Raw genomic sequence first — 13,485 nt, 5'->3', positions numbered from 1 at the left:
CGACAATTCAGTTTTTGTGGCCTATATGTAGAGGATTTACTGTTAATTGTCAATGCAACATTCCTCCGCCCATAAGTTTTCTGTTGCCAATGGAGTCTATGGACATGTCAGGCTGGAACAAGATCAAGGACAAGGTGTCATGCTGCAGAAGATAACAAAGCAAACCTCAAAATATCATGAGTTAGGAGACACACAAGAGATATATCAAAAGAGGACGAAATAGAATGGGATAAATGACCATACACACAAGTAAGTCAGTAGAATAGCATGGGAAGCACACATGACACAACAATCACAAAATCATGCTATTTGCATCATTTCTTTAATCAATAAGTAGGAATAGCCAGCAAAGGCATTTCTCTACATGTTACTAGCCCAAAATTCTCATCAATGTCTAAATCACAAGGCTGCATACCATTTGGAAGCTCCCACTCAAAGCAATGCACCAATTGTGCCACCATAAGGCGGACAACGGTAGCTGCCAACTGCATTCCAGGACAACTTCTTCTCCCAGAGCCAAATGGTACAAGTTGAAAGTCACGTCCACGAAAATCTATAGTGGCAACCGTACGTCGACTACACAATCTTCCATGGACTCATGATAAAATAGTGGTACTACAGGATGCAGCCTCAGGCCCTCTTTTACAACCATGTCTAAGTACTTCAAATTTTCCAGGTTGGATTCTTCAACCATTATTTCAAAGCCTACCACTTCTTGCAACTCCTTTTGGAGTTTCTTCATCACTTGGGGATGTCTAAGAAGTTCAGTGAGTATCCATTCCGTTGATGATGTTGTAGTGTCCATTGCAGCTACAAGCATGTCCGATATAGTAAAAAGGAAACAGAGGAATTAATTAGTAGTACAAACCATTTCATTCTCAAGGCTTGTGGTATATTAAGCTTATACTAGTAAACATACAAAGAGGGTAGCTTTTACGTGACTACGGTCAAACTGAAATTCTGCTTCTCTAGATTGAACTTCTTGCTTTCTCATGGATTGAAATGAATTGATCTTGCAATTGCTCAAAAGGTGCAGAGTGCACAACTTGCGCATATTGCGCCAATACACACCATACTTTGCAAATGCCATATTCTTCTGGCCATAAGCCAAATATTGAGATGCCTCATGATGAGGCCTACTAGCAAAGATGTGATCATACGTCTTCAGGACCTTCTCCGCTGCATCAGCAGACGAGGCAATGATTGTAGGTACTAGCCCTAGTCTCACATACATAATAGAACTATGTTTCTTAACTAGTTTTTGTAAATCTTCGTGTGGATTTTTACCAGCTAACAAATGAAGATGTCCTAAAATGGGAAAGCCTGTTGAACTTGGAGGAAACTTTCCTCTTGTGAATGTTTAGCAGTTGATACAAGGCATATACAAATAGAGAAACCACTAGAGTTTCCCATAACAAAGTCATTGAGTTAGAAGAGAAAAATTCAGTCTTAATTATTCAGATTTGTAGATAGTTTATAAAGGAAATGCAGGACAAGAGCAAAGTAGCAATAGTAATTACTGATATGCCTTATAACTTTGAGTGTATATAAGCAGACACTTAAACTTGTATAAAACTGAATAAGTAGGCACATGTGTGTCCTACATGACATATTACAAGTAGAACACCAGATAGGATGTGAACGGTCACATAAGAAATCATGTAGGATACATGTGTCTATTTATTCTATTTTATACAAATTTAAATGTCTACTTATGCACGTCCAAAATAAGAGGGCACAAAAGCCGTTAAAGTATACATGTTCAAAATATTCACTTTCAATACCACGGTAGGGTTTTGCTCTTAGCAGCCGGGCATAATTTTAATTAATTTGAAGATAAGTACTGATTAACTGTCACTTTTATTACTTACTTCATATGTACTCTGAATCCTATTATAAAAAAGATTCAATTGTAATTTACTATTCCCTCTGTTCCTTTTTATATGTCATCCTTTTTATAAATAGTTGGATCATAATACTTGTCATTTCATAAAATCAATGCATAATAAGTAATAAGTAACTTATCACTTAGTCTTGAAAATATATACTTTGACCAACCTAGGAAAACTAATATGTAACTAATATTCATTGGAGTACTTCATACATTGATTAATTACTCTTTCCATTCAATATTCTTTAAAATTTGATTTTAAAAATAAACTCAAAAAGTTAAATAGTCATCCAAATGCATTTTAATTTTTGAAATCTAGTATATTCATCATATTTTGAAAAGTTGACTTAAGAAAACATTAAATAAGGGTAAAAGGGTAAAGTTACTTAATTTCTTAATGCAAGTGTACTCTAAAAATGTGACATATAAAAAGGAACGCAGGGAGTACTAATTGAGGTATATGAAAAGAATTTGAATTATGAGTTCCAAAATATTTTATTGCTCATTTTAATGTATGTGATATAGTTTTTTTTTTTAATTAATATTGATGGAGCTGTTAGCTCCTTTATTTCAATCAACCCAAAAATTTACAAATATAGACCCGTAAAATAGGCCCAAAGGAATGAAACAAAAAACATGAAAAAATGTGGGCCAATCCAAATGGAAATGGCATACTATAAAAGAGAGTAAGATTTCCATTTGCATCCTCTTTGTCTCCTCCGCCTCTTACTTGAAAATGTTCATCACAGTAGCTTTGAGGAACAAAATCTCTGTGTCCTCAAGTTGTGAATTATTTATGTGTATCTCCTGACCTCTTTCACTCTGATAATTCGAAGCTCGCAGCAGTAAGTCTTCCCTCCTCTCCATTTATGTGTTGTAATGCCAATCACTCTTCCTTCCTGACCTCGGCTTCCTTTGTAGTGGTAAACTTCAGTGGTGCAGTGGATCTGATGCCAAGTCCTGAGCTATTGCTTGGAAAATGTAAGCACGTCTCCATACTTTTTCGTTTTTGCCTTACTCCACACTGATTTGAGACGGACATAGAGATTCCAAGACAACCTCTCCGTATCTGATTTGACCGACTTCATTTTTGCTGGTGGAACTTTCTGTAAGCTGACATAGCTAGGACTATTGTTTTCTTCACAGTTATGTATGCCTGTATAGTGGAAAAATTTGATGTACATAGCATAACTGTGCTCCTTGTTAATCTCTTTGATCCCTCCCCTGATGTGTGGCTTGTACTGTTATCTTCCTTGTTTTAATTCGTAGTGATGGAATTTATGCTTTATCCATGTTCACAATTCCTCTACATTCCACTGATAACTGTTGGAAAGCATGTATTTGTATTGCATACGTTTGCTCAAATGCTTCATTTGCCAATTTATCTTCTAGTTTATTAGCTTCCCGAAACACATGTTGAATCTTTGCCTGTGTAGAGCTAATTAACTCTATTATTTTCACTATTTCCTCTGCCTGCTGCCATGGTACCTTCCAATTACCTCGAATTATATTTGTAATGCTTAGAGAATCTGTCTCTAGAATGTAATTACTGAAATTATATCTCTTGCAATGTCTTAGTGCTTTAAAGACTGCTAATATTTCTGCCTCCATGTTCGTTCTATTTCCCAATTGCCCCACCTCCGCATATACAATATCTCCTTTGTTGTTCCTTAAGCAAAATGCATAGGCACTTTCTCCAGGATTTCTTCTACTAGCTCCATCCGTGTTGCATTTTATTGTACCATTATGAGGTTTCCTCCAGGTCACCGCACAGTAATGCAATTTGGGTTTGTACTCCTTAAGTATTTTGACCATCTCTCCCCAATTTTTAGGAACTTTAATCCATGGATATTTCATGTTTATCAGTTGTATGATAGTGTTGACACACTGACTCTTCAACTTATAAAAATTTATATCCAATCCATGTCTTCTTGCATTTCTCCGTTTCCACAATTCCCATAGTATAATGCTTGGTATTGCTTGAAAAATGAATTTCAGTTTGATAGGAGTGTTAGCTTCCCACCATCCTGTTATCATCTGTTTCAAACACCCATGTTGCTGAATACCTGCACATGAAGCAAACTGCTTCCATAGCTTTTGGGTTGTGGGAGCTGTATGAAATAAATGTTGTATAGTTTCCTCTTCAAACTCTTCACAATAATAGCATCTCGATGCTATAGTAACCCCCATCCTTTTAAGATTTTCCTCCGTGGCAATCCTTCCCTTCCAAATTCTCCATAGTAAAAAACTAAGCTTAAAAGGAATCTATTTGCCCCACATATTCGCCCTCCATTCCTCTTTCTCCCTTCTACATCGCAGCATATCAAAAGCTGATTTGATTGTGAATTCCCCACTTGTACTTCCCATCCACCAAGCTTTATCCCTCTTCTCCGCCAGACGGGGGGTAATGCATTCCGTGATGTACAACATCATCTCTTCCGACACTATTTGTCCCAACTTTTGAATATCCCATTCTCCATTTGTAATGAATCTTTTCAAAATAGAACTTTTCCAATCATTGAGAAACTTCCCCAGAAGTATCCTTATTGCTCCTTGTTTTAACTTGAAGAGGGAGATATGTTTTTTTAACTCCACTCTTCAAATTATTTATTTGTCTTGGTGAGAGATCTCCATCTCTTGCTATTGTATCAATATTCTCATTCACCTCTCCATCCTCCTCTGTATCTCTTCGACGCTGTTTTTTGTCCTCAGTAAGGTCCTGCAACTCATTGACTCCATCTTCAACAAAATTTGAACTGCCCTGACGCTCCATCTCTTCCGATCCTCCCCCTATATTCCCCACCTTTTTACCCTCATCCTTTTTCTCCCTCTCTTCATTATCATCCTTATCAATTGTCTGAGAAGTATTTAACATTGCTATATCATTTCTTTTGTCTTCTGTAATCAACCTCTCCTTATCCGCCACTTTTTTATTGCTACAGCTCTCGCCTATCCTCTCTTTCCCATTGAAAACTTCCTCTACCCATTTTTTTGTTGATTCGTTCCCCATATTATTGTCCCTAGCTCCATCCCCTATTGTAGTCTCGTCAGCCTCTTCTTCATTCAGATTGCCCAATGCATCAAATTTTTTCCCCATGATCTCTTCCTTTTTCCCCTGTTGACGGTGTTTTGGATTCCAAACCTGCAACTGCCCAGCTTTCCTTTCCCATCCCCCATTTTTTCTTTTCTGTTCCTTGAATGCATCTTCTCCCTTGCTTTGTCCTGGTTCCCTTCTTTCCACATGGTGATCATCCCTTCTCTTATCTTTTCTGTCGCCCTTCTCTCTGATAACATCATCAGCTCCACTCCCCTCCCTTGTTGGATATAACTCTGGATGTATCACATAACATTCTTGCTCATTATGTCCCTGAATACTGCAGTTCTTACAATATTTTGGCACATAATCATATTTAATACGGATCCATTTCTCCACGATTTCCCCAGAATGTTTCCTCCCTCCCACATTAATTCTCTTTGGAAATTCACTCAAAAGGTCCACCTCCACTTTAACCCTTGCGCAACTAGGTCTAGTTTGATTTTTTGTAGCTAGATCCACCTGTAAAGGTTTCCCCACAGCAGTTGCCAGTGAGAAAACAACCTCTTTAACGAAAAAATTTGGTGGTAAAGCTGGAAAGGATATCCAAGCAATCGCCCTTGAAGTCTCTTTTTCCGGATCAAACATCGGATCCTATTTCAAAGTTCTCATTGGATAAGACCATCGCCGATGTAATAAATAAAAAGTAGGTTTGAATAGTAGATTGACATAGTCCTCCAAACATGAAGCCCTAATGATCACATGTCTATTCTTTGTAGCCCTATTTTGAATTCTCCCCTCAGTTCGCAATGTTTCGGAATCAATTTACGTATTTCCTGAATCTCCGGCCATCCATACGAAAATTTGCCTATTACTGCAAATTCCAAATTCTCCTTAATTATCATATGCTCCACTTCCTCCTCCTCCCACACGATTCTAGGTTCCCCATGTAAATATGCGATAGGTTTCATCGAAATTGGTTTGGCGATTCGTGTCGGGGGACACAAGACAGCAGCGTATTGCCTTCTTTGCTCTGGATCACTCTCTGTGGCAGCTTGTCCTATCCTCAGAAGGGGATGCCCAGGTGAATTGGTGGTCATAGCCACCGGGAAATAGACGACGGCGGCGGTAAATTAATTGATATGTATTAAGATACTAGAATACGCTCTGGTTTCGTGCCTTTTTATGTTTAATGTCTTACAGATTGTGATATAGTTTGACTTATCATAAAAAAAAAATTTAAAAATATTTTTGAAATTTGTAATTTAAAATAAATTATAGATATTTGTGAGTATAAATAATGTCATTAAATATAAAATGAAAATTCTAAAAATTTTAAATTGTTACTAAATATAAAAATATGTTATTATTCTCAGTACAAAAATGAGTCAAATAAATTGAGACTAATAAAATATAATTTTGACTAGGGGTTTCTCACTTTCCAGTCAAAGATATGGTAAATTTTTTTATATGATAATAGATATTAGAAAAATGAATAATTAAAATACCCTAACAGATCTATTCCCAAAGTCTCCTATTTTTATTATTATTTTTTAAATTAAAGCAGCCGTCAGGCCATTAGTATTACATTTGGACGGTTGTTACGTATTGTTTTATAATATATTATATTACATTGTGTTGTATTGTATTACATTGTACGATATTGATTTAATGAATACAACGTTTTGGTTGATTGTATCATTTTTCTTCATTACATAATGTTACACATCTATAATCTAAATGATAAACCTATAAGAAAACTAGAATACTAGGTAGAGCTATTATGAAAATATAGGGTAAAATAAATATAAATGTTATTATTAAATACTAAGGTAACGGCATCACATCAAACATGTCGTTACACAAAATGAGTCTTTTTATTATTACCTAACGATGAATTTAAACATTACGATACAATAAAATTTAATTAACAATCAAAACAAACATTGTACTTAAACTAACAGGTAACAACTAACGGATAACAACCGTCCAAACAAGGTGTTGCTATTCTTCCTATTTATAATAATGCGACCAATTTTCACCAACGCATGAGGTAAATATTATAAATATTTCAATTTTTGTATGAAGAATTTATGTTTTTTGCCTTGTTTATATGACAATATCATTTATTGAAAAGTGAAAATAGATCTCTCTTTAATTGTCATTTTTCCAAACATATGCAAATTTAATAATTAAAGAATTAATATCAATTTTACATCAAACTTAAGTATTTTGACTCTTATGTACCTCTTAGTCAAAGAAATGATTATCTTTAAATACCTTTAGGTTCTGTTTGGAAAGTCACCTGATAATTGGAATTGGTGTAATTACTAGGATAATAATTACCAGCCTAGTAATTACACTGTCTAGTAATTATACTGACCTGTTTGGTTGTCACAACATAATTACACTGTAATTACACATGTCCTATTTGGATGCCACAATGTAATTACACATGTTCTGTTTGGATGCACAATTGCAATCATAAAATTTTAAAATAAAAATTAATTATTTAAAATTTATACTAGACAAATAAGAAACTTTATAAATGACATTAAATTAAATATTTAAGATATATATTCTTTTTTGAAAATATATTAAATAAACATATTTTCTGTAACTAATATTATAAAAAAATAATTGATTTATATTTTTTCAAATTAATATATTTCAATTGAATTGATCGTAACAACTAAAAGTATGAAGTTTTTACGAACATCGTGAAATGCATGTTTGATAAAAAGAATAATATATAAATAAAATGTCATAAATTATTAAATGTTTGACAAAAATATAATTTATCAACTCTAATTAAAAAAGACGTGCAATGTAGATTCAATATTACTAAAACAAATGAAACTGAAAATATAACATAAGTTATAAATTCAAAACAAAAATTTTAATATAATACTCTTATAACAAATTTCAACATAGCAATAAATATGATTTAGTTTTAGTTTTTCGTAATAAAGAAAACGTAAGTCTATAACTTACTTAACAATAAATTCTATTTTAATTTAAAAATTAGAATATAATAAAATTATGCTAATGAGAAAATAAGCATTGCATAAAGAAATAGATAATACGAAAAAATTACATAGAATCACGTAAAGTAAGTTGAGAATAAGAAGAAAATGAAATATAATAATATAAAATATAAAATATAAAATAAACTTTTACAATTTTTTAGAATAATAAAATTAAAAAAAGAACTTAAAATAATAGAAGTAAAAAAAATTAAAACAAAAAAATTCAAATAGAAATAAAAAAAAAGAAATTAAAAAGTAATCAGGTGGTAATTACACCATGTAATTACCAGCAATTCACAGCCTCTGCCTGTGAATTATAGAGTGTAATTACCCCTTGCCAATTACACCAATTACCTGTTGACCAAGTAATTACTTGTCCTTCCAAACAGGACAAAACAGTGTAATTACATCAATTACACCAAATCCAATTACCAGGGTGTCCTTCCAAGGCCCTTAATGATCATGAAAACTAATGTTAAGCATATTTGATATAGCATTTTAGTTGTTGTTAAGCATATTTGATATAGCATTTTAGTTTACATTTTTGCCTAGTTAAAAATATATACTAGATACGGGATCCCATGCCAGCACGGGCCTAATATATACTCCTTGTCTCAATTTATATGATATATTTCAGATTTTGAAATTTAAACAAGTCTATCTTTGATCGTAAATTTTTCATAAATCTTTTAAATAATTTGAATTGTCAAATTACTTATAGTACTTTTTACGTAGTTTAAAAATATATAAATTTATTTTAAAAAAATTAAAGGTTCCATAAGCAAATTCTCAGTCAAACTTAAACTCTCGAAAATGAAATGTGTCACATAAATTGAAACAGAGGGAATATTATTTTTTATTTTAATTTATGTGATACAAATAGAACTTGAGAAATTATTCAAATTTTAAGTAATTAATTACTGTAATTTATAATATTTTTTACGTAATTTTGTTGAAAAAATATATATTATTTCATTTCTCAATTTACGCGGCACATATTTAAATATTTTAAGTTACTAATTATTGTAATTTGTAGTACCTCTTACGTAATTTCTAAATAATATATATTACTTCTCATGTCTCAATTTATAGGACATTGATATAGCCAAATTTTCATGTCTTTTGAATATTGTAAGTTATTAATTAATGTAATTTATAATACTTTTTACGTTATTTTAATCAAGGAAAAATCTTTTTGGCCAGAAAACTTGGCTAGAATGATATTTTATCTATGTTATTTTACCTTTTAAAATATTTTTACCTTTTTAACTTTAATACATTTTAACTAAAAAATGGAAAAAAATCAGTTTATTTTAAAATAAAAAAAAAAACATTATAGTTTTTTTAATTTTCTGGCCAAATTCTGGTCAAATTTTCTGTCCATTTAGCACTTCCCTTTAATCAAATACGAAATATCTTAAATTTTATTAGTTAATTTTCTTTTATGTGAAATAATAATTTTCTTCAAAGATAACAAAAATTACATTATGATGGGATGAGTGGGGTCCGGGTAAGTCCTAATAACAACACTTTTATGCCTCTCTAGACATTTAAAAAAGGCACAACTTTAGTTTATTTACTAATGTATACCAATGGATTTAATGTAAAATGATGCAAAAACAATTTTCTTCAAAGATAACAAAAATTACATTATGATGGGATGAGTGGGGTCCGGGTAAGTCCTAATAACAACACTTTTATGCCTCTTTAGACATTTAAAAAAGGCACAAACTTTAGTTTATTTACTAATGTATACCAATGGATTTAATGTAAAATGATGCAAAAACAAGGGGCAAATGCAACTTTGAAAAAGTAGTGTATTACCAACAAAAAGACACCGTAGGAATCAAAGGAAAAATCATGAAGCAGACAACTCTCAAAGCAAATTGTACTACCATTCAAAGTAACGTAAAAACAGAATTATCCAGTAAATTACCAACTTACCCTTGTCTAGGAAGCAAGCATGTTGATGAACAGCTGCATCCTAGACTCATCTATAGTATAGTAAAGTAATAAGGTATGAATCAATTTATGTATTATTTTATGTAATACATAATTAACTAATGTATAAACAACATGAGCGTGTAGTTCACGTGATTCATGGGAGCGTGAAAAGGATCGTCAATATTTGGGCATTTTGAAATGGTTGTTGTGAGTTGTGACGGAAGCAAAATGTGTTTAGTCCTCTCAAGAGCATGAAAAGACATGGTATTAAAAAGTTGATAAGTAATTAATTAGCACATTCTATCCACTGGTGTTATCTTATTTTAGATTTTCCATTTTTGGGTAATAACTACTACTTCCGTTTCATAAAGAATGACCTAGTTTGATTTGATATAAAATTTTAAAAAATAAAGAAGATTTTTGAATCTTATGGTCCTTAATTAAAGTTATGTCAAATGTACTAAATTGCCCTTCAATCTTGTGGCTTTAAACATGTCACGTGGAAAGTTGAAATTAAAATGTTACCAAAAAAGAAAAGAGGTCATTCTTTTTTAAACAAACTAAAAGGAAAGGAGGTCATTTTTTTTAAACGAAAGGGGTATATATTAAAGCAGTTTTTTTTCCAGAACTTGGCAATTTTAATACTAGCACAGTTGACCTTTCGTGTACTTTGGGTGCCCTTTTGTCCACCCTAATGTCATTACCTGCCACTTTGCCTTACAAATTTGGCATAAAATAAGGAGGAAGAATTTAGAGTTATGAAGAAGTTAGTGAAAAACTCTAGAATTTTCTATATCTTTCCTTAGAAGACTCTAGAATGCCTGAGAAAATGTCTTAGAAAGGCTTAGAATTCTCTAGACTAGTAGAAAATTCTAGATGAGGGACTAGATATTTTCAAGGAAGGCTTTGAAATTCTCTATAACTTGTAGAGAATTCTAGATTAGGACTAAAGTGTAAATATTGTAGAGACTTATAAACTAATTATTATTTACACTTAGGTCCCTAGAAAATTAATGCAAATAAAGGGCCTCTCATTTGTAAATCACCCAACAAGTTGTAAAACATTCTCCAAGCAATACAAAACCTTCTTCAAAAACTTTCCAAGTCTTTCTAAGTCTTAATTGCATTCTCTTAGCGATTTTAGTTCAAAGGGATTATTTGAGCTTACAAAATCTTGAAAGATTAGTGAGTAATTTGTCAAGTGCCGCACAGAGCTTTAGTGAGACTCTAAATCCGTGACACTAATCTCAACTTCCCTACCTACCTAATGCCCCTTCAAATTCTATAAAGACATGGGAGACAACTTAATTAAGCTTTAATTATTTGTATAATTTTGTCTCTTATTCTTGTTTGGGACAACTAGATCTTTTAATTAGATTGACAAATATATTTCTTAATTAATTTGAAAGGGTTCACATTTGTAGTAGAACTATTTCATACATATCTAAACTTGAAGGGCAAGGTTTGTCCACTGTTCTCCAAAGCCTAGTTTCTAGAGGATCCTCTTCAAGTATTCCCAAGACACTCTATCGTAAGTTTTTGTCATGTCGAGTTTCATCACCACATTATCACTTCTTGTTAGGTTTGTTGATATCACTAATGATTTCTTAAGTCAACAAAATGTTTTCCTAGATAGATCTTCCTTTTATGAAACCACTTTGGTTCTTGCAGATGATCCTAGGAAAGACACTAGAAAATTTGTTGTTAAGGATTTTAGAAATAATTTTAGAAAACACATTACAAATGCTAATGGGTCTAAGATCTGAAAAGCTTTAGGGGTGATCAATCTTGGGAATCATAACAATGCAGGTGTGGGTATAAAACTTGGTGAGGGTGACTCCTTTAAAAAAAGAATTTATAGCATTATGAACATCGAATGAAATAATACTCCAACACTTATGGTAGAACATTCCACTTAATCCATCAGGCCCAGGCGAGCTGTTAGGGTCAATAGAGAACAGTATCCGTCACTTCCTTGAGCTCTGGGATGGCATTAATCATAAGGTTATCTTCCTCCGTGATGCAACTATCAACACAATCTAGGACACTGTAATCAGTATTGGTAGAATCTTGAGCAAACAGGTTCCGATAAAAATTCACCGCTCCATTCGCGAAAGCATCAGTGTCTTCCAGCCAGTTATCATTATCATCTTGGCCTTCTGATATTCAGCTTCCTTCTTTTATCTTTAATGGTAGCATGCAAATAGGTTGTGTTAGCATCTCCTTCATTGAACCATTTAACTCTAGCTTTTTGGCTTGGAATGGAATATTGAATTTTAAAATATCTGGTAAAAATAGCTTTATGCTTGGAGAGTTCACATATGTTCTTAGGAGAATTTTAAAATATCTGGTAAAAATAGCTTTATGAGGTTCTTAAACAATTCAATCTCAACTTTTTGTGTCATTTGGAAATTGGGATAAGACTCTTGACAGAGAATTCATGAACCAACTATGTACAGTACTCTGTACCAAAGGTACTTCGAATTTGAGATCTCTTATTAAGGATGAAATAGTACTTACCTTTCCACCACAATCTTTGTTGGTTTGTGCTTGTTATTAATCGTTATCTTGGTATTATAAAGATATTCAACGGCAGCGAAGTCAACATTTGAAGTTTATGAATTTAGAATTTTAATATATTTTAATTATTAGATTTTTAGTTAATAATTTTGTATATTCAATAAATTTCTTGAACAAATATAAAATTTTAACTAAAGTTCGATCAAACACTTAATTCATAAACGCAAAGGGTTAGGTTCACCAATATTTTTTAAAAGCAGTACAGTTTGGCTATAAAATGATATGCAACTAATTTATGAATTTAACATGTCATCAAGGGACCAAGTGTTTTTGCTTAATTAAGACTAAACTAGAAAGATAAACTCTAGAATTACGTCATTGTAAACAAAAAATATAATCAATTACTTATCATTTTTCTACCAATTATACCATTGCAAATGTTATGACCTAATAACACATGCTGCTTCTTTGTCATTTATATTTTTTATTTATAAAAACACAATAATGCAAGTTCTTAATTACCTAGTATTCTTGATCCGTTTTAATCTTTTTATCTTATTTTTATTTTTAATTCATTTCATAGAAGATTCGTTCCTTTTCTGACAACTTATTCTTATTTCTAACTTCCTACATGAAAATTTTAAAATCACAAGATCAAATTGCATTGTATATTCTACATATATATCTTTAGTTTTTCTTTATTTTTTAAATTTTATGTTAATAAAATCAGATAAATAAATTAAAATGAATGTAATGAAGTGTTTGATTTGTTGTGCTGCAAAATGGAGTCAATTTATAACTTTCATGTATCAGATGCAAAGTCAAAATTTAGGGTGTGTTTGGTATGAAGGAAAATATTTTCCTAAAAAATGTTTTCCTAGAAAACAAGTTGATTTTTGACTTATTTTCTCATGTTTGGTTGGTGACTAGAATATATTTTTCGGAAAAGATTTTTAGTGTTTGATTTATGAATGAAAAATGTTTTTGAGAAATATTTTTTATTTTTACTAGAGTAGAAAATATTTTTTAAAAACAAACTTAATTTTTTTTTGGAGGGGGGGGGGGGG

The 13,485-nt window shown here is 31.9% G+C and overlaps 1 pseudogene; it reads right to left on the bottom strand.

Annotated features, from left to right (window-relative positions):
* Positions 1–326: 326 nt before the first annotated feature.
* On the bottom strand, positions 327–1,234 carry LOC125855843 (cytochrome P450 71AU50-like; annotated as a pseudogene).
* Positions 1,235–13,485: the final 12,251 nt, after the last annotated feature.

Source organism: Solanum stenotomum, chromosome 2, assembly GCF_019186545.1.
Source record: "Solanum stenotomum isolate F172 chromosome 2, ASM1918654v1, whole genome shotgun sequence".
In the NCBI taxonomy this organism is placed as follows: domain Eukaryota; kingdom Viridiplantae; phylum Streptophyta; class Magnoliopsida; order Solanales; family Solanaceae; genus Solanum; species Solanum stenotomum.
This window is presented reverse-complemented; position numbering and strand designations above follow the sequence as displayed.